Raw genomic sequence first — 21928 nt, forward strand, 5'->3', positions numbered from 1 at the left:
GCAATCGCCGCCGGGCCGGCCCGCACCCTGCCATTGAGACTGAACGGGAATTATTATTTTTTTATCTCTCAACCTGTCCAAGAGGCCTGCTGCCCGCCGCACTCGCCGCCGGGCCGGCCCGCACCCCGCCATTGAGACTGAACGGGGATTATTATTTTTTTATCTCTCAACCTGTCCAAGAGGCCTCTTCCCCGGCCACACTCGTCCGCCGGGCCGGCCCGCACCCCGCCATTGAGACTGCACGGGAATTATTATTTTTTTATCTCTCAACCTGTCCAAGAGGCCTGCTGCCCGCCGCACTCGCCGCCGGGCCGGCCCGCACCCCGCCATTGAGACTGAACGGGGATTATTATTTTTTTTAACTCGGCCTCCGGGCCGGGGCGGGCTTCGCCCCCGGTACCTCCAGCCGCTTCTATTTACGCGCGCCGCGTTCCAACATATTCACCCCGGCCAAGAGGCCTCTTCCCCGGCCACACTTGTCCGTCGGGCCGGCCCGCACCCCGCCATTGAGACTGCACGGGAATTATTATTTTTATATCTCTCAACCTGTCCAAGAGGCCTGCTGCCCGCCGCAATCGCCGCCGGGCCGGCCCGCACCCTGCCATTGAGACTGAACGGGGATTATTTATTTTTTTAACTTGGCCGCCGGCCCGGGGCGGGCATCGCCCCCGGTACCTCCAGCCGCTACTATTTCCGCGGGCCGTGTTCCAACACTATTCACCCCGGCCAAGAGGCCTATTCCCCGGCCCGCACCCCGCCATTGAGACTGCATGGGAATTATTATTTTTTTATCTCTCAACCTGTCCAAGAGGCCTGCTGCCCGCCGCAATCGCCGCCGGGCCGGCCCGCACCCTGCCATTGAGACTGAACGGGGATTATTTATTTTTTTAACTTGGCCGCCGGGCCGGGGCGGGCATCGCCCCCGGTACCTCCAGCCGCTACTATTTCCGCGGGCCGTGTTCCAACACTATTCACCCCGGCCAAGAGGCCTATTCCCCGGCCCGCACCCCGCCATTGAGACTGCATGGGAATTATTATTTTTTTATCTCTCAACCTGTCCAAGAGGCCTGCTGCCCGCCGCAATCGCCGCCGGGCCGGCCCGCACCCTGCCATTGAGACTGAACGGGGATTATTTATTTTTTTAACTTGGCCGCCGGGCCGGGGCGGGCATCGCCCCCGGTACCTCCAGCCGCTACTATTTCCGCGGGCCGTGTTCCAACACTATTCACCCCGGCCAAGAGGCCTATTCCCCGGCCCGCACCCCGCCATTGAGACTGCACGGGAATTATTATTTTTTTATCTCTCAACCTGTCCAAGAGGCCTGCTGCCCGCCGCACTCGCCGCCGGGCCGGCCCGCACCCCGCCATTGAGACTGAACGGGGATTATTATTTTTTTTAACTCGGCCTCCGGGCCGGGGCGGGCTTCGCCCCCGGTACCTCCAGCCGCTTCTATTTACGCGCGCCGCGTTCCAACACTATTCACCCCGGCCAAGAGGCCTATTCCCCGGCCCGCACCCCGCCATTGAGACTGAACGGGGATTATTTATTTTTTTAACTTGGCCGCCGGGCCGGGGCGGGCATCGCCCCCGGTACCTCCAGCCGCTACTATTTCCGCGGGCCGTGTTCCAACACTATTCACCCCGGCCAAGAGGCCTATTCCCCGGCCCGCACCCCGCCATTGAGACTGCATGGGAATTATTATTTTTTTATCTCTCAACCTGTCCAAGAGGCCTGCTGCCCGCCGCACTCGCCGCCGGGCCGGCCCGCACCCCGCCATTGAGACTGAACGGGGATTATTATTTTTTTTAACTCGGCCTCCGGGCCGGGGCGGGCTTCGCCCCCGGTACCTCCAGCCGCTTCTATTTACGCGCGCCGCGTTCCAACATATTCACCCCGGCCAAGAGGCCTATTCCCCGGCCCGCACCCCGCCATTGAGACTGCATGGGAATTATTATTTTTTTATCTCTCAACCTGTCCAAGAGGCCTGCTGCCCGCCGCAATCGCCGCCGGGCCGGCCCGCACCCTGCCATTGAGACTGAAAGGGATTATTTATTTTTTTAACTTGGCCGCCGGGCCGGGGCGGGCATCGCCCCCGTTACCTCCAGCCGCTACTATTTCCGCGGGCCGTGTTCCAACACTATTCACCCCGGCCAAGAGGCCTATTCCCCGGCCCGCACCCCGCCATTGAGACTGCATGGGAATTATTATTTTTTTATCTCTCAACCTGTCCAAGAGGCCTGCTGCCCGCCGCACTCGCCGCCGGGCCGGCCCGCACCCCGCCATTGAGACTGAACGGGGATTATTTATTTTTTTAACTTTGCCGCCGGGCCGGGGCGGGCATCGCCCCCGGTACCTCCAGCCGTTACTATTTCCGCGGGCCGTGTTCCAACACTATTCACCCCGGCCAAGAGGCCTATTCCCCGGCCCGCACCCCGCCATTGAGACTGCATGGGAATTATTATTTTTTTATCTCTCAACCTGTCCAAGAGGCCTGCTGCCCGCCGCACTCGCCGCCGGGCCGGCCCGCACCCCGCCATTGAGACTGAACGGGGATTATTATTTTTTTTAACTCGGCCTCCGGGCCGGGGCGGGCTTCGCCCCCGGTACCTCCAGCCGCTTCTATTTACGCGCGCCGCGTTCCAACATATTCACCCCGGCCAAGAGGCCTATTCCCCGGCCCGCACCCCGCCATTGAGACTGCATGGGAATTATTATTTTTTTATCTCTCAACCTGTCCAAGAGGCCTGCTGCCCGCCGCAATTGCCGCCGGGCCGGCCCGCACCCTGCCATTGAGACTGAACGGGGATTATTTATTTTTTTAACTTGGCCGCCGGCCCGGGGCGGGCATCGCCCCCGGTACCTCCAGCCGCTACTATTTCCGCGGGCCGTGTTCCAACACTATTCACCCCGGCCAAGAGGCCTATTCCCCGGCCCGCACCCCGCCATTGAGACTACATGGGAATTATTATTTTTTTATCTCTCAACCTGTCCAAGAGGCCTGCTGCCCGCCGCAATCGCCGCCGGGCCGGCCCGCACCCTGCCATTGAGACTGAACGGGGATTATTTATTTTTTTAACTTGGCCGCCGGGCCGGGGCGGGCATCGCCCCCGGTACCTCCAGCGGCTACTATTTCCGCGGGCCGTGTTCCAACACTATTCACCCCGGCCAAGAGGCCTATTCCCCGGCCCGCACCCCGCCATTGAGACTGCACGGGAATTATTATTTTTTTATCTCTCAACCTGTCCAAGAGGCCTGCTGCCCGCCGCACTCGCCGCCGGGCCGGCCCGCACCCCGCCATTGAGACTGAACGGGGATTATTATTTTTTTTAACTCGGCCTCCGGGCCTGGGCGGGCTTCGCCCCCGGTACCTCCAGCCGCTTCTATTTACGCGCGCCGCGTTCCAACATATTCACCCCGGCCAAGAGGCCTATTCCCCGGCCCGCACCCCGCCATTGAGACTGCATGGGAATTATTATTTTTTTATCTCTCAACCTGTCCAAGAGGCCTGCTGCCCGCCGCAATCGCCGCCGGGCCGGCCCGCACCCTGCCATTGAGACTGAACGGGATTATTTATTTTTTTAACTTGGCCGCCGGGCCGGGGCGGGCATCGCCCCCGGTACCTCCAGCCGCTACTATTTCCGCGGGCCGTGTTCCAACACTATTCACCCCGGCCAAGAGGCCTATTCCCCGGCCCGCACCCCGCCATTGAGACTGCACGGGAATTATTATTTTTTTATCTCTCAACCTGTCCAAGAGGCCTGCTGCCCGCCGCACTCGCCGCCGGGCCGGCCCGCACCCCGCCATTGAGACTGAACGGGGATTATTATTTTTTTTACCTCGGCCTCCGGGCCGGGGCGGGCTTCGCCCCCGGTACCTCCAGCCGCTTCTATTTACGCGCGCCGCGTTCCAACATATTCACCCCGGCCAAGAGGCCTATTCCCCGGCCCGCACCCCGCCATTGAGACTGCATGGGAATTATTATTTTTTTATCTCTCAACCTGTCCAAGAGGCCTGCTGCCCGCCGCAATTGCCGCCGGGCCGGCCCGCACCCTGCCATTGAGACTGAACGGGAATTATTATTTTTTTATCTCTCAACCTGTCCAAGAGGCCTGCTGCCCGCCGCACTCGCCGCCGGGCCTGCCCGCACCCTGCCATTGAGACTGAACGGGGATTATTATTTTTTTATCTCTCAACCTGTCCAAGAGGCCTCTTCCCCGGCCACACTCGTCCGCCGGGCCGGCCCGCACCCCGCCATTGAGACTGCACGGGAATTATTATTTTTTTATCTCTCAACCTGTCCAAGAGGCCTGCTGCCCGCCGCACTCGCCGCCGGGCCGGCCCGCACCCCGCCATTGAGACTGAACGGGGATTATTATTTTTTTTAACTCGGCCTCCGGGCCGGGGCGGGCTTTGCCCCCGGTACCTCCAGCCGCTTCTATTTACGCGCGCCGCGTTCCAACATATTCACCCCGGCCAAGAGGCCTCTTCCCCGGCCACACTCGTCCGCCGGGCCGGCCCGAACCCCGCCATTGAGACTGCACGGGAATTATTATTTTTATATCTCTCAACCTGTCCAAGAGGCCTGCTGCCCGCCGCAATCGCCGCCGGGCCGGCCCGCACCCTGCCATTGAGACTGAACGGGGATTATTTATTTTTTTAACTTGGCCGCCGGGCCGGGGCGGGCATCGCCCCCGGTACCTCCAGCCGCTACTATTTCCGCGGGCCGTGTTCCAACACTATTCACCCCGGCCAAGAGGCCTATTCCCCGGCCCGCACCCCGCCATTGAGACTGCATGGGAATTATTATTTTTTTATCTCTCAACCTGTCCAAGAGGCCTGCTGCCCGCCGCAATAGCCGCCGGGCCGGCCCGCACCCTGCCATTGAGACTGAACGGGGATTATTTATTTTTTTAACTTGGCCGCCGGGCCGGGGCGGGCATCGCCCCCGGTACCTCCAGCCGCTACTATTTCCGCGGGCCGTGTTCCAACACTATTCACCCCGGCCAAGAGGCCTATTCCCCGGCCCGCACCCCGCCATTGAGACTGCACGGGAATTATTATTTTTTTATCTCTCAACCTGTCCAAGAGGCCTGCTGCCCGCCGCACTCGCCGCCGGGCCGGCCCGCACCCCGCCATTGAGACTGAACGGGGATTATTATTTTTTTTAACTCGGCCTCCGGGCCGGGGCGGGCTTCGCCCCCGGTACCTCCAGCCGCTTCTATTTACGCGCGCCGCGTTCCAACATATTCACCCCGGCCAAGAGGCCTATTCCCCGGCCCGCACCCCGCCATTGAGACTGCATGAGAATTATTATTTTTTTATCTCTCAACCTGTCCAAGAGGCCTGCTGCCCGCCGCAATCGCCGCCGGGCCGGCCAGCACCCTGCCATTGAGACTGAACGGGAATTATTATTTTTTTATCTCTCAACCTGTCCAAGAGGCCTGCTGCCCGCCGCACTCGCCGCCGGGCCGGCCCGCACCCTGCCATTGAGACTGAACGGGGATTATTTATTTTTTTAACTTGGCCGCCGGGCCGGGGCGGGCATCGCCCCCGGTACCTCCAGCCGCTACTATTTCCGCGGGCCGTGTTCCAACACTATTCACCCCGGCCAAGAGGCCTATTCCCCGGCCCGCATCCCGCCATTGAGACTGCATGAGAATTATTATTTTTTTATCTCTCAACCTGTCCAAGAGGCCTGCTGCCCGCCGCACTCGCCGCCGGGCCGGCCAGCACCCTGCCATTGAGACTGAACGGGAATTATTATTTTTTTATCTCTCAACCTGTCCAAGAGGCCTGCTGCCCGCCGCACTCGCCGCCGGGCCGGCCCGCACCCTGCCATTGAGACTGAACGGGGATTATTTATTTTTTTAACTTGGCCGCCGGGCCGGGGCGGGCATCGCCCCCGGTACCTCCAGCCGCTACTATTTCCGCGGGCCGTGTTCCAACACTATTCACCCCGGCCAAGAGGCCTATTCCCCGGCCCGCACCCCGCCATTGAGACTGCATGGGAATTATTATTTTTTTATCTCTCAACCTGTCCAAGAGGCCTGCTGCCGCCGCACTCGCCGCTGGGCCGGCCCGCACCCCGCCATTGAGACTGAACGGGGATTATTATTTTTTTTAACTCGGCCTCCGGACCGGGGCGGGCTTCGCCCCCGGTACCTCCAGCCGCTTCTATTTACGCGCGCCGCGTTCCAACATATTCACCCCGGCCAAGAGGCCTATTCCCCGGCCCGCACCCCACCATTGAGACTGCATGGGAATTATTATTTTTTTATCTCTCAACCTGTCCAAGAGGCCTGCTGCCCGCCGCAATCGCCGCCGGGCCGGCCCGCACCCTGCCATTGAGACTGAACGGGAATTATTATTTTTTTATCTCTCAACCTGTCCAAGAGGCCTGCTGCCCGCCGCACTCGCCGCCGGGCCGGCCCGCACCCTGCCATTGAGACTGAACGGGGATTATTTATTTTTTTAACTTGGCCGCCGGCCCGGGGCGGGCATCGCCCCCGGTACCTCCAGCCGCTACTATTTCCGCGGGCCGTGTTCCAACACTATTCACCCCGGCCAAGAGGCCTATTCCCCGGCCCGCACCCCGCCATTGAGACTGCACGGGAATTATTATTTTTTTATCTCTCAACCTGTCCAAGAGGCCTGCTGCCCGCCGCAATCGCCGCCGGGCCGGCCCGCACCCTGCCATTGAGACTGAACGGGGATTATTTATTTTTTTAACTTGGCCGCCGGGCCGGGGCGGGCATCGCCCCGGTACCTCCAGCCGCTACTATTTCCGCGGGCCGTGTTCCAACACTATTCACCCCGGCCAAGAGGCCTATTCCCCGGCCCGCATCCCGCCATTGAGACTGCACGGGAATTATTATTTTTTTATCTCTCAACCTGTCCAAGAGGCCTGCTGCCCGCCGCACTCGCCGCCGGGCCGGCCCGCACCCCGCCATTGAGACTGAACGGGGATTATTATTTTTTTTCACTCGGCCTCCGGGCCGGGGCGGGCTTCGCCCCCGGTACCTCCAGCCGCTACTATTTCCGCGGGCCGTGTTCCAACACTATTCACCCCGGCCAAGAGGCCTATTCCCCGGCCCGCACCCCGCCATTGAGACTGCACGGGAATTATTATTTTTTTATCTCTCAACCTGTCCAAGAGGCCTGCTGCCCGCCGCACTCGCCGCCGGGCCGGCCCGCACCCCGCCATTGAGACTGAACGGGGATTATTATTTTTTTTAACTCGGCCTCCGGGCCGGGGCGGGCTTCGCCCCCGGTACCTCCAGCCGCTTCTATTTACGCGCGCCGCGTTCCAACATATTCACCCCGGCCAAGAGGCCTATTCCCCGGCCCGCACCCCGCCATTGAGACTGCACGGGAATTATTATTGTTTTATCTCTCAACCTGTCCAAGAGGCCTGCTGCCCGCCGCACTCGCCGCCGGGCCGGCCCGCACCCTGCCATTGAGACTGAACGGGAATTATTATTTTTTTATCTCTCAACCTGTCCAAGAGGCCTGCTGCCCGCCGCACTCGCCGCCGGGCCGGCCCGCACCCTGCCATTGAGACTGAACGGGGATTATTTATTTTTTTAACTTGGCCGCCGGCCCGGGGCGGGCATCGCCCCCGGTACCTCCAGCCGCTACTATTTCCGCGGGCCGTGTTCCAACACTATTCACCCCGGCCAAGAGGCCTATTCCCCGGCCCGCACCCCGCCATTGAGACTGCACGGGAATTATTATTTTTTTATCTCTCAACCTGTCCAAGAGGCCTGCTGCCCGCCGCAATCGCCGCCGGGCCGGCCCGCACCCTGCCATTGAGACTGAACGGGGATTATTTATTTTTTTAACTTGGCCGCCGGGCCGGGGCGGGCATCGCCCCCGGTACCTCCAGCCGCTACTATTTCCGCGGGCCGTGTTCCAACACTATTCACCCCGGCCAAGAGGCCTATTCCCCGGCCCGCATCCCGCCATTGAGACTGCACGGGAATTATTATTTTTTTATCTCTCAACCTGTCCAAGAGGCCTGCTGCCCGCCGCACTCGCCGCCGGGCCGGCCCGCACCCCGCCATTGAGACTGAACGGGGATTATTATTTTTTTTCACTCGGCCTCCGGGCCGGGGCGGGCTTCGCCCCCGGTACCTCCAGCCGCTACTATTTCCGCGGGCCGTGTTCCAACACTATTCACCCCGGCCAAGAGGCCTATTCCCCGGCCCGCACCCCGCCATTGAGACTGCACGGGAATTATTATTTTTTTATCTCTCAACCTGTCCAAGAGGCCTGCTGCCCGCCGCACTCGCCGCCGGGCCGGCCCGCACCCCGCCATTGAGACTGTACGGGGATTATTATTTTTTTTAACTCGGCCGCCGGGCCGGGGCGGGCTTCGCCCCCGGTACCTCCAGCCGCTTCTATTTACGCGCGCCGCGTTCCAACATATTCACCCCGGCCAAGAGGCCTCTTCCCCGGCCACACTCGTCCGCCGGGCCGGCCCGCATCCCGCCATTGAGACTGCACGGGAATTATTATGTTTTTATCTCTCAACCTGTCCAAGAGGCCTGCTGCCCGCCGCAATCGCCGCCGGGCCGGCCCGCACCCTGCCATTGAGACTGAACGGGGATTATTTATTTTTTTAACTTGGCCGCCGGGCCGGGGCGGGCATCGCCCCCGGTACCTCCAGCCGCTACTATTTCCGCGGGCCGTGTTCCAACACTATTCACCCCGGCCAAGAGGCCTATTCCCCGGCCCGCACCCCGCCATTGAGACTGCATGGGAATTATTATTTTTTTATCTCTCAACCTGTCCAAGAGGCCTGCTGCCCGCCGCAATCGCCGCCGGGCCGGCCCGCACCCTGCCATTGAGACTGAACGGGGATTATTTATTTTTTTAACTTGGCCGCCGGGCCGGGGCGGGCATCGCCCCCGGTACCTCCAGCCGCTACTATTTCCGCGGGCCGTGTTCCGACACTATTCACCCCGGCCAAGAGGCCTATTCCCCGGCCCGCACCCAGCCATTGAGACTGCACGGGAATTATTATTTTTTTATCTCTCAACCTGTCCAAGAGGCCTGCTGCCCGCCGCACTCGCCGCCGGGCCGGCCCGCACCCCGCCATTGAGACTGAACGGGGATTATTATTTTTTTTAACTCGGCCTCCGGGCCTGGGCGGGCTTCGCCCCCGGTACCTCCAGCCGCTTCTATTTACGCGCGTCGCGTTCCAACATATTCACCCCGGCCAAGAGGCCTATTCCCCGGCCCGCACCCCGCCATTGAGACTGCATGGGAATTATTATTTTTTTATCTCTCAACCTGTCCAAGAGGCCTGCTGCCCGCCGCAATCGCCGCCGGGCCGGCCCGCACCCTGCCATTGAGACTGAACGGGATTATTTATTTTTTTAACTTGGCCGCCGGGCCGGGGCGGGCATCGCCCCCGGTACCTCCAGCCGCTACTATTTCCGCGGGCCGTGTTCCAACACTATTCACCCCGACCAAGAGGCCTATTCCCCGGCCCGCACCCCGCCATTGAGATTGCACGGGAATTATTATTTTTTTATCTCTCAACCTGTCCAAGAGGCCTGCTGCCCGCCGCACTCGCCGCCGGGCCGGCCCGCACCCCGCCATTGAGACTGAACGGGGATTATTATTTTTTTTACCTCGGCCTCCGGGCCGGGGCGGGCTTCGCCCCCGGTACCTCCAGCCGCTTCTATTTACGCGCGCCGCGTTCCAACATATTCACCCCGGCCAAGAGGCCTATTCCCCGGCCCGCACCCCGCCATTGAGACTGCATGGGAATTATTATTTTTTTATCTCTCAACCTGTCCAAGAGGCCTGCTGCCCGCCGCAATTGCCGCCGGGCCGGCCCGCACCCTGCCATTGAGACTGAACGGGAATTATTATTTTTTTATCTCTCAACCTGTCCAAGAGGCCTGCTGCCCGCCGCACTCGCCGCCGGGCCGGCCGCACCCTGCCATTGAGACTGAACGGGGATTATTTATTTTTTTAACTTGGCCGCCGGGCCGGGGCGGGCATCGCCCCCGGTACCTCCAGCCGCTACTATTTCCGCGGGCCGTGTTCCAACACTATTCACCCCGGCCAAGAGGCCTATTCCCCGGCCCGCACCCCGCCATTGAGACTGCATGGGAATTATTATTTTTTTATCTCTCAACCTGTCCAAGAGGCCTGCTGCCCGCCGCAATCGCCGCCGGGCCGGCCCGCACCCTGCCATTGAGACTGAACGGGGATTATTTATTTTTTTAACTTGGCCTCCGGGCCGGGGCGGGCTTCGCCCCCGGTACCTCCAGCCGCTTCTATTTACGCGCGCCGCGTTCCAACATATTCACCCCGGCCAAGAGGCCTATTACCCGGCCCGCACCCCGCCATTGAGACTGCATGGGAATTATTATTTTTTTATCTCTCAACCTGTCCAAGAGGCCTGCTGCCCGCCGCAATTGCCGCCGGGCCGGCCCGCACCCTGCCATTGAGACTGAACGGGAATTATTATTTTTTTATCTCTCAACCTGTCCAAGAGGCCTGCTGCCCGCCGCACTCGCCGCCGGGCCGGCCCGCACCCTGCCATTGAGACTGAACGGGGATTATTTATTTTTTTAACTTGGCCGCCGGGCCGGGGCGGGCATCGCCCCCGGTACCTCCAGCCGCTACTATTTCCGCGGGCCGTGTTCCAACACTATTCACCCCGGCCAAGAGGCCTATTCCCCGGCCCGCACCCCGCCATTGAGACTGCATGGGAATTATTATTTTTTTATCTCTCAACCTGTCCAAGAGGCCTGCTGCCCGCCGCAATTGCCGCCGGGCCGGCCCGCACCCTGCCATTGAGACTGAACGGGGATTATTTATTTTTTTAATTTGGCCGCCGGGCCGGGGCGGGCATCGCCCCCGGTACCTCCAGCCGCTACTATTTCCGCGGGCCGTGTTCCAACATATTCACCCCGGCCAAGAGGCCTATTCCCCGGCCCGCACCCCGCCATTGAGACTGCATGGGAATTATTATTTTTTTATCTCTCAACCTGTCCAAGAGGCCTGCTGCCCGCCGCACTCGCCGCCGGGCCGGCCCGCACCCCGCCATTGAGACTGAACGGGGATTATTATTTTTTTTTAACTCGGCCTCCGGGCCGGGGCGGGCTTCGCCCCCGGTACCTCCAGCCGCTACTCTTTCCGCGGGCCGTGTTCCAACACTATTCACCCCGGCCAAGAGGCCTATTCCCCGGCCCGCACCCCGCCATTGAGACTGCACGGGAATTATTATTTTTTTATCTCTCAACCTGTCCAAGAGGCCTGCTGCCCGCCGCAATCGCCGCCGGGCCGGCCCGCACCCTGCCATTGAGACTGAACGGGGATTATTTATTTTTTTAACTTGGCCGCCGGGCCGGGGCGGGCATCGCCCCGGTACCTCCAGCCGCTACTATTTCCGCGGGCCGTGTTCCAACACTATTCACCCCGGCCAAGAGGCCTATTCCCCGGCCCGCATCCCGCCATTGAGACTGCACGGGAATTATTATTTTTTTATCTCTCAACCTGTCCAAGAGGCCTGCTGCCCGCCGCACTCGCCGCCGGGCCGGCCCGCACCCCGCCATTGAGACTGAACGGGGATTATTATTTTTTTTCACTCGGCCTCCGGGCCGGGGCGGGCTTCGCCCCCGGTACCTCCAGCCGCTACTATTTCCGCGGGCCGTGTTCCAACACTATTCACCCCGGCCAAGAGGCCTATTCCCCGGCCCGCACCCCGCCATTGAGACTGCACGGGAATTATTATTTTTTTATCTCTCAACCTGTCCAAGAGGCCTGCTGCCCGCCGCACTCGCCGCCGGGCCGGCCCGCACCCCGCCATTGAGACTGAACGGGGATTATTATTTTTTTTAACTCGGCCTCCGGGCCGGGGCGGGCTTCGCCCCCGGTACCTCCAGCCGCTTCTATTTACGCGCGCCGCGTTCCAACATATTCACCCCGGCCAAGAGGCCTATTCCCCGGCCCGCACCCCGCCATTGAGACTGCACGGGAATTATTATTGTTTTATCTCTCAACCTGTCCAAGAGGCCTGCTGCCCGCCGCACTCGCCGCCGGGCCGGCCCGCACCCTGCCATTGAGACTGAACGGGAATTATTATTTTTTTATCTCTCAACCTGTCCAAGAGGCCTGCTGCCCGCCGCACTCGCCGCCGGGCCGGCCCGCACCCTGCCATTGAGACTGAACGGGGATTATTTATTTTTTTAACTTGGCCGCCGGCCCGGGGCGGGCATCGCCCCCGGTACCTCCAGCCGCTACTATTTCCGCGGGCCGTGTTCCAACACTATTCACCCCGGCCAAGAGGCCTATTCCCCGGCCCGCACCCCGCCATTGAGACTGCACGGGAATTATTATTTTTTTATCTCTCAACCTGTCCAAGAGGCCTGCTGCCCGCCGCAATCGCCGCCGGGCCGGCCCGCACCCTGCCATTGAGACTGAACGGGGATTATTTATTTTTTTAACTTGGCCGCCGGGCCGGGGCGGGCAACGCCCCCGGTACCTCCAGCCGCTACTATTTCCGCGGGCCGTGTTCCAACACTATTCACCCCGGCCAAGAGGCCTATTCCCCGGCCCGCATCCCGCCATTGAGACTGCACGGGAATTATTATTTTTTTATCTCTCAACCTGTCCAAGAGGCCTGCTGCCCGCCGCACTCGCCGCCGGGCCGGCCCGCACCCCGCCATTGAGACTGAACGGGGATTATTATTTTTTTTCACTCGGCCTCCGGGCCGGGGCGGGCTTCGCCCCCGGTACCTCCAGCCGCTACTATTTCCGCGGGCCGTGTTCCAACACTATTCACCCCGGCCAAGAGGCCTATTCCCCGGCCCGCACCCCGCCATTGAGACTGCACGGGAATTATTATTTTTTTATCTCTCAACCTGTCCAAGAGGCCTGCTGCCCGCCGCACTCGCCGCCGGGCCGGCCCGCACCCCGCCATTGAGACTGTACGGGGATTATTATTTTTTTTAACTCGGCCGCCGGGCCGGGGCGGGCTTCGCCCCCGGTACCTCCAGCCGCTTCTATTTACGCGCGCCGCGTTCCAACATATTCACCCCGGCCAAGAGGCCTCTTCCCCGGCCACACTCGTCCGCCGGGCCGGCCCGCATCCCGCCATTGAGACTGCACGGGAATTATTATTTTTTTATCTCTCAACCTGTCCAAGAGGCCTGCTGCCCGCCGCAATCGCCGCCGGGCCGGCCCGCACCCTGCCATTGAGACTGAACGGGGATTATTTATTTTTTTAACTTGGCCGCCGGGCCGGGGCGGGCATCGCCCCCGGTACCTCCAGCCGCTACTATTTCCGCGGGCCGTGTTCCAACACTATTCACCCCGGCCAAGAGGCCTATTCCCCGGCCCGCACCCCGCCATTGAGACTGCATGGGAATTATTATTTTTTTATCTCTCAACCTGTCCAAGAGGCCTGCTGCCCGCCGCAATCGCCGCCGGGCCGGCCCGCACCCTGCCATTGAGACTGAACGGGGATTATTTATTTTTTTAACTTGGCCGCCGGGCCGGGGCGGGCATCGCCCCCGGTACCTCCAGCCGCTACTATTTCCGCGGGCCGTGTTCCGACACTATTCACCCCGGCCAAGAGGCCTATTCCCCGGCCCGCACCCAGCCATTGAGACTGCACGGGAATTATTATTTTTTTATCTCTCAACCTGTCCAAGAGGCCTGCTGCCCGCCGCACTCGCCGCCGGGCCGGCCCGCACCCCGCCATTGAGACTGAACGGGGATTATTATTTTTTTTAACTCGGCCTCCGGGCCTGGGCGGGCTTCGCCCCCGGTACCTCCAGCCGCTTCTATTTACGCGCGTCGCGTTCCAACATATTCACCCCGGCCAAGAGGCCTATTCCCCGGCCCGCACCCCGCCATTGAGACTGCATGGGAATTATTATTTTTTTATCTCTCAACCTGTCCAAGAGGCCTGCTGCCCGCCGCAATCGCCGCCGGGCCGGCCCGCACCCTGCCATTGAGACTGAACGGGATTATTTATTTTTTTAACTTGGCCGCCGGGCCGGGGCGGGCATCGCCCCCGGTACCTCCAGCCGCTACTATTTCCGCGGGCCGTGTTCCAACACTATTCACCCCGACCAAGAGGCCTATTCCCCGGCCCGCACCCCGCCATTGAGACTGCACGGGAATTATTATTTTTTTATCTCTCAACCTGTCCAAGAGGCCTGCTGCCCGCCGCACTCGCCGCCGGGCCGGCCCGCACCCCGCCATTGAGACTGAACGGGGATTATTATTTTTTTTACCTCGGCCTCCGGGCCGGGGCGGGCTTCGCCCCCGGTACCTCCAGCCGCTTCTATTTACGCGCGCAGCGTTCCAACATATTCACCCCGGCCAAGAGGCCTATTCCCCGGCCCGCACCCCGCCATTGAGACTGCATGGGAATTATTATTTTTTTATCTCTCAACCTGTCCAAGAGGCCTGCTGCCCGCCGCAATTGCCGCCGGGCCGGCCCGCACCCTGCCATTGAGACTGAACGGGAATTATTATTTTTTTATCTCTCAACCTGTCCAAGAGGCCTGCTGCCCGCCGCACTCGCCGCCGGGCCGGCCCGCACCCTGCCATTGAGACTGAACGGGGATTATTTATTTTTTTAACTTGGCCGCCGGGCCGGGGCGGGCATCGCCCCCGGTACCTCCAGCCGCTACTATTTCCGCGGGCCGTGTTCCAACACTATTCACCCCGGCCAAGAGGCCTATTCCCCGGCCCGCACCCCGCCATTGAGACTGCATGGGAATTATTATTTTTTTATCTCTCAACCTGTCCAAGAGGCCTGCTGCCCGCCGCACTCGCCGCCGGGCCGGCCCGCACCCCGCCATTGAGACTGAACGGGGATTATTATTTTTTTTTAACTCGGCCTCCGGGCCGGGGCGGGCTTCGCCCCCGGTACCTCCAGCCGCTACTCTTTCCGCGGGCCGTGTTCCAACACTATTCACCCCGGCCAAGAGGCCTATTCCCCGGCCCGCACCCCGCCATTGAGACTGCATGGGAATTATTATTTTTTTATCTCTCAACCTGTCCAAGAGGCCTGCTGCCCGCCGCAATCGCCGCCGGGCCGGCCCGCACCCTGCCATTGAGACTGAACGGGGATTATTTATTTTTTTAACTTGGCCTCCGGGCCGGGGCGGGCTTCGCCCCCGGTACCTCCAGCCGCTTCTATTTACGCGCGCCGCGTTCCAACATATTCACCCCGGCCAAGAGGCCTATTCCCCGGCCCGCACCCCGCCATTGAGACTGCATGGGAATTATTATTTTTTTATCTCTCAACCTGTCCAAGAGGCCTGCTGCCCGCCGCAATTGCCGCCGGGCCGGCCCGCACCCTGCCATTGAGACTGAACGGGAATTATTATTTTTTTATCTCTCAACCTGTCCAAGAGGCCTGCTGCCCGCCGCACTCGCCGCCGGGCCGGCCCGCACCCTGCCATTGAGACTGAACGGGGATTATTTATTTTTTTAACTTGGCCGCCGGGCCGGGGCGGGCATCGCCCCCGGTACCTCCAGCCGCTACTATTTCCGCGGGCCGTGTTCCAACACTAGTCACCCCGGCCAAGAGGCCTATTCCCCGGCCCGCACCCCGCCATTGAGACTGCATGGGAATTATTATTTTTTTATCTCTCAACCTGTCCAAGAGGCCTGCTGCCCGCCGCAATCGCCGCCGGGCCGGCCCGCACCCTGCCATTGAGACTGAACGGGGATTATTTATTTTTTTAACTTGGCCGCCGGGCCGGGGCGGGCATCGCCCCCGGTACCTCCAGCCGCTACTATTTCCGCGGGCCGTGTTCCAACACTATTCACCCCGGCCAAGAGGCCTATTCCCCGGCCCGCACCCCGCCATTGAGACTGCACGGGAATTATTATTTTTTTATCTCTCAACCTGTCCAAGAGGCCTGCTGCCCGCCGCACTCGCCGCCGGGCCGGCCCGCACCCCGCCATTGAGACTGAACGGGGATTATTTTTTTTTTTTAACTCGGCCTCCGGGCCGGGGCGGGCTTCGCCCGGTACCTCCAGCCGCTTCTATTTACGCGCGCCGCGTTCCAACATATTCACCCCGGCCAAGAGGCCTATTCCCCGGCCCGCACCCCGCCATTGAGACTGCATGGGAATTATTATTTTTTTATCTCTCAACCTGTCCAAGAGGCCTGCTGCCCGCCGCACTCGCCGCCGGGCCGGCCCGCACCCCGCCATTGAGACTGAACGGGGATTATTATTTTTTTTAACTCGGCCTCCGGGCCGGGGCGGGCTTCGCCCCCGGTACCTCCAGCCGCTTCTATTTACGCGCGCCGCGTTCCAACATATTCACCCCGGCCAAGAGGCCTATTCCCCGGCCCGCACCCCGCCATTGAGACTGCACGGGAATTATTATTTTTTTATCTCTCAACCTGTCCAAGAGGCCTGCTGCCCGCCGCAATCGCCGCCGGGCCAGCCCGCACCCTGCCATTGAGACTGAACGGGAATTATTATTTTTTTATCTCTCAACCTGTCCAAGAGGCCTGCTGCCCGCCGCACTCGCCGCCGGGCCGGCCCGCACCCCGCCATTGAGACTGAACGGGGATTATTATTTTTTTATCTCTCAACCTGTCCAAGAGGCCTCTTCCCCGGCCACACTCGTCCGCCGGGCCGGCCCGCACCCCGCCATTGAGACTGCACGGGAATTATTATTTTTTTATCTCTCAACCTGTCCAAGAGGCCTGCTGCCCGCCGCACTCGCCGCCGGGCCGGCCCGCACCCCGCCATTGAGACTGAACGGGGATTATTATTTTTTTTAACTCGGCCTCCGGGCCGGGGCGGGCTTCGCCCCCGGTACCTCCAGCCGCTTCTATTTACGCGCGCCGCGTTCCAACATATTCACCCCGGCCAAGAGGCCTCTTCCCCGGCCACACTCGTCCGCCGGGCCGGCCCGCACCCCGCCATTGAGACTGCACGGGAATTATTATTTTTATATCTCTCAACCTGTCCAAGAGGCCTGCTGCCCGCCGCAATCGCCGCCGGGCCGGCCCGCACCCTGCCATTGAGACTGAACGGGATTATTTATTTTTTTAACTTGGCCGCCGGCCCGGGGCGGGCATCGCCCCCGGTACCTCCAGCCGCTACTATTTCCGCGGGCCGTGTTCCAACACTATTCACCCCGGCCAAGAGGCCTATTCCCCGGCCCGCACCCCGCCATTGAGACTGCATGGGAATTATTATTTTTTTATCTCTCAACCTGTCCAAGAGGCCTGCTGCCCGCCGCAATCGCCGCCGGGCCGGCCCGCACCCTGCCATTGAGACTGAACGGGGATTATTTATTTTTTTAACTTGGCCGCCGGGCCGGGGCGGGCATCGCCCCCGGTACCTCCAGCCGCTACTATTTCCGCGGGCCGTGTTCCAACACTATTCACCCCGGCCAAGAGGCCTATTCCCCGGCCCGCACCCCGCCATTGAGACTGCATGGGAATTATTATTTTTTTATCTCTCAACCTGTCCAAGAGGCCTGCTGCCCGCCGCAATCGCCGCCGGGCCGGCCCGCACCCTGCCATTGAGACTGAACGGGGATTATTTATTTTTTTAACTTGGCCGCCGGGCCGGGGCGGGCATCGCCCCCGGTACCTCCAGCCGCTACTATTTCCGCGGGCCGTGTTCCAACACTATTCACCCCGGCCAAGAGGCCTATTCCCCGGCCCGCACCCCGCCATTGAGACTGCACGGGAATTATTATTTTTTTATCTCTCAACCTGTCCAAGAGGCCTGCTGCCCGCCGCAATCGCCGCCGGGCCGGCCCGCACCCTGCCATTGAGACTGAACGGGATTATTTATTTTTTTAACTTGGCCGCCGGGCCGGGGCGGGCATCGCCCCCGGTACCTCCAGCCGCTACTATTTCCGCGGGCCGTGTTCCAACACTATTCACCCCGACCAAGAGGCCTATTCCCCGGCCCGCACCCCGCCATTGAGACTGCACGGGAATTATTCATTCATTCATTCATCTTCCAAGCCGCTTGTTCCTCACTAGGGTCGCGGGGGGTGCTGGAGCCTATCCCAGCTGTCTCCGGGCAGTAGGCGGGGGACACCCTGAATCGGTTGCCAGCCAATCGCAGGGCACACAGAGACGAACAACCATTCGCACTCACACTCACATCTAGGGACAATTTAGAGTGTTCAATCAGCCTGCCACGCATGTTTTTGGAATGTGGGAGGAAACCGGAGCACCCGGAGAAAACCCACGCAGGCCCGGGGAGAACATGCAAACTCCACACAGGGAGGCCGGAGCTGGAATCGAACCCGGTACCTCTGCACTGTGAAGCCGACGTGCTAACCACTGGACTACCGGGCCGCCTGCACGGGAATTATTATTTTTTTATCTCTCAACCTGTCCAAGAGGCCTGCTGCCCGCCGCACTCGCCGCCGGGCCGGCCCGCACCCCGCCATTGAGACTGAACGGGGATTATTATTTTTTTTACCTCGGCCTCCGGGCCGGGGCGGGCTTCGCCCCCGGTACCTCCAGCCGCTTCTATTTACGCGCGCCGCGTTCCAACATATTCACCCCGGCCAAGAGGCCTATTCCCCGGCCCGCACCCCGCCATTGAGACTGCATGGGAATTATTATTTTTTTATCTCTCAACCTGTCCAAGAGGCCTGCTGCCCGCCGCAATTGCCGCCGGGCCGGCCCGCACCCTGCCATTGAGACTGAACGGGAATTATTATTTTTTTATCTCTCAACCTGTCCAAGAGGCCTGCTGCCCGCCGCACTCGCCGCCGGGCCGGCCCGCACCCTGCCATTGAGACTGAACGGGGATTATTTATTTTTTTAACTTGGCCGCCGGGCCGGGGCGGGCATCGCCCCCGGTACCTCCAGCCGCTACTATTTCCGCGGGCCGTGTTCCAACACTATTCACCCCGGCCAAGAGGCCTATTCCCCGGCCCGCACCCCGCCATTGAGACTGCATGGGAATTATTATTTTTTTATCTCTCAACCTGTCCAAGAGGCCTGCTGCCCGCCGCAATCGCCGCCGGGCCGGCCCGCACCCTGCCATTGAGACTGAACGGGGATTATTTATTTTTTTAACTTGGCCTCCGGGCCGGGGCGGGCTTCGCCCCCGGTACCTCCAGCCGCTTCTATTTACGCGCGCCGCGTTCCAACATATTCACCCCGGCCAAGAGGCCTATTACCCGGCCCGCACCCCGCCATTGAGACTGCATGGGAATTATTATTTTTTTATCTCTCAACCTGTCCAAGAGGCCTGCTGCCCGCCGCAATTGCCGCCGGGCCGGCCCGCACCCTGCCATTGAGACTGAACGGGAATTATTATTTTTTTATCTCTCAACCTGTCCAAGAGGCCTGCTGCCCGCCGCACTCGCCGCCGGGCCGGCCCGCACCCTGCCATTGAGACTGAACGGGGATTATTTATTTTTTTAACTTGGCCGCCGGGCCGGGGCGGGCATCGCCCCCGGTACCTCCAGCCGCTACTATTTCCGCGGGCCGTGTTCCAACACTATTCACCCCGGCCAAGAGGCCTATTCCCCGGCCCGCACCCCGCCATTGAGACTGCATGGGAATTATTATTTTTTTATCTCTCAACCTGTCCAAGAGGCCTGCTGCCCGCCGCAATTGCCGCCGGGCCGGCCCGCACCCTGCCATTGAGACTGAACGGGGATTATTTATTTTTTTAACTTGGCCGCCGGGCCGGGGCGGGCATCGCCCCCGGTACCTCCAGCCGCTACTATTTCCGCGGGCCGTGTTCCAACATATTCACCCCGGCCAAGAGGCCTATTCCCCGGCCCGCACCCCGCCATTGAGACTGCATGGGAATTATTATTTTTTTATCTCTCAACCTGTCCAAGAGGCCTGCTGCCCGCCGCACTCGCCGCCGGGCCGGCCCGCACCCCGCCATTGAGACTGAACGGGGATTATTATTTTTTTTTAACTCGGCCTCCGGGCCGGGGCGGGCTTCGCCCCCGGTACCTCCAGCCGCTACTATTTCCGCGGGCCGTGTTCCAACACTATTCACCCCGGCCAAGAGGCCTATTCCCCGGCCCGCACCCCGCCATTGAGACTGCATGGGAATTATTATTTTTTTATCTCTCAACCTGTCCAAGAGGCCTGCTGCCCGCCGCAATCGCCGCCGGGCCGGCCCGCACCCTGCCATTGAGACTGAACGGGGATTATTTATTTTTTTAACTTGGCCTCCTGGCCGGGGCGGGCTTCGCCCCCGGTACCTCCAGCCGCTTCTATTTACGCGCGCCGCGTTCCAACATATTCACCCCGGCCAAGAGGCCTATTCCCCGGCCCGCACCCCGCCATTGAGACTGCATGGGAATTATTATTTTTTTATCTCTCAACCTGTCCAAGAGGCCTGCTGCCCGCCGCAATTGCCGCCGGGCCGGCCCGCACCCTGCCATTGAGACTGAACGGGAATTATTATTTTTTTATCTCTCAACCTGTCCAAGAGGCCTGCTGCCCGCCGCACTCGCCGCCGGGCCGGCCCGCACCCTGCCATTGAGACTGAACGGGGATTATTTATTTTTTTAACTTGGCCGCCGGGCCGGGGCGGGCATCGCCCCCGGTACCTCCAGCCGCTACTATTTCCGCGGGCCGTGTTCCAACACTAGTCACCCCGGCCAAGAGGCCTATTCCCCGGCCCGCACCCCGCCATTGAGACTGCATGGGAATTATTATTTTTTTATCTCTCAACCTGTCCAAGAGGCCTGCTGCCCGCCGCAATCGCCGCCGGGCCGGCCCGCACCCTGCCATTGAGACTGAACGGGGATTATTTATTTTTTTAACTTGGCCGCCGGGCCGGGGCGGGCATCGCCCCCGATACCTCCAGCCGCTACTATTTCCGCGGGCCGTGTTCCAACACTATTCACCCCGGCCAAGAGGCCTATTCCCCGGCCCGCACCCCGCCATTGAGACTGCACGGGAATTATTATTTTTTTATCTCTCAACCTGTCCAAGAGGCCTGCTGCCCGCCGCACTCGCCGCCGGGCCGGCCCGCACCCCGCCATTGAGACTGAACGGGGATTATTTTTTTTTTTTAACTCGGCCTCCGGGCCGGGGCGGGCTTCGCCCGGTACCTCCAGCCGCTTCTATTTACGCGCGCCGCGTTCCAACATATTCACCCCGGCCAAGAGGCCTATTCCCCGGCCCGCACCCCGCCATTGAGACTGCATGGGAATTATTATTTTTTTATCTCTCAACCTGTCCAAGAGGCCTGCTGCCCGCCGCACTCGCCGCCGGGCCGGCCCGCACCCCGCCATTGAGACTGAACGGGGATTATTATTTTTTTTAACTCGGCCTCCGGGCCGGGGCGGGCTTCGCCCCCGGTACCTCCAGCCGCTTCTATTTACGCGCGCCGCGTTCCAACATATTCACCCCGGCCAAGAGGCCTATTCCCCGGCCCGCACCCCGCCATTGAGACTGCACGGGAATTATTATTTTTTTATCTCTCAACCTGTCCAAGAGGCCTGCTGCCCGCCGCAATCGCCGCCGGGCCGGCCCGCACCCTGCCATTGAGACTGAACGGGAATTATTATTTTTTTATCTCTCAACCTGTCCAAGAGGCCTGCTGCCCGCCGCACTCGCCGCCGGGCCGGCCCGCACCCCGCCATTGAGACTGAACGGGGATTATTATTTTTTTATCTCTCAACCTGTCCAAGAGGCCTCTTCCCCGGCCACACTCGTCCGCCGGGCCGGCCCGCACCCCGCCATTGAGACTGCACGGGAATTATTATTTTTTTATCTCTCAACCTGTCCAAGAGGCCTGCTGCCCGCCGCACTCGCCGCCGGGCCGGCCCGCACCCCGCCATTGAGACTGAACGGGGATTATTATTTTTTTTAACTCGGCCTCCGGGCCGGGGCGGGCTTCGCCCCCGGTACCTCCAGCCGCTTCTATTTACGCGCGCCGCGTTCCAACATATTCACCCCGGCCAAGAGGC

This window comes from Hippocampus zosterae, chromosome 17 (genome assembly GCF_025434085.1).
Source record: "Hippocampus zosterae strain Florida chromosome 17, ASM2543408v3, whole genome shotgun sequence".
NCBI classification, from domain to species: domain Eukaryota; kingdom Metazoa; phylum Chordata; class Actinopteri; order Syngnathiformes; family Syngnathidae; genus Hippocampus; species Hippocampus zosterae.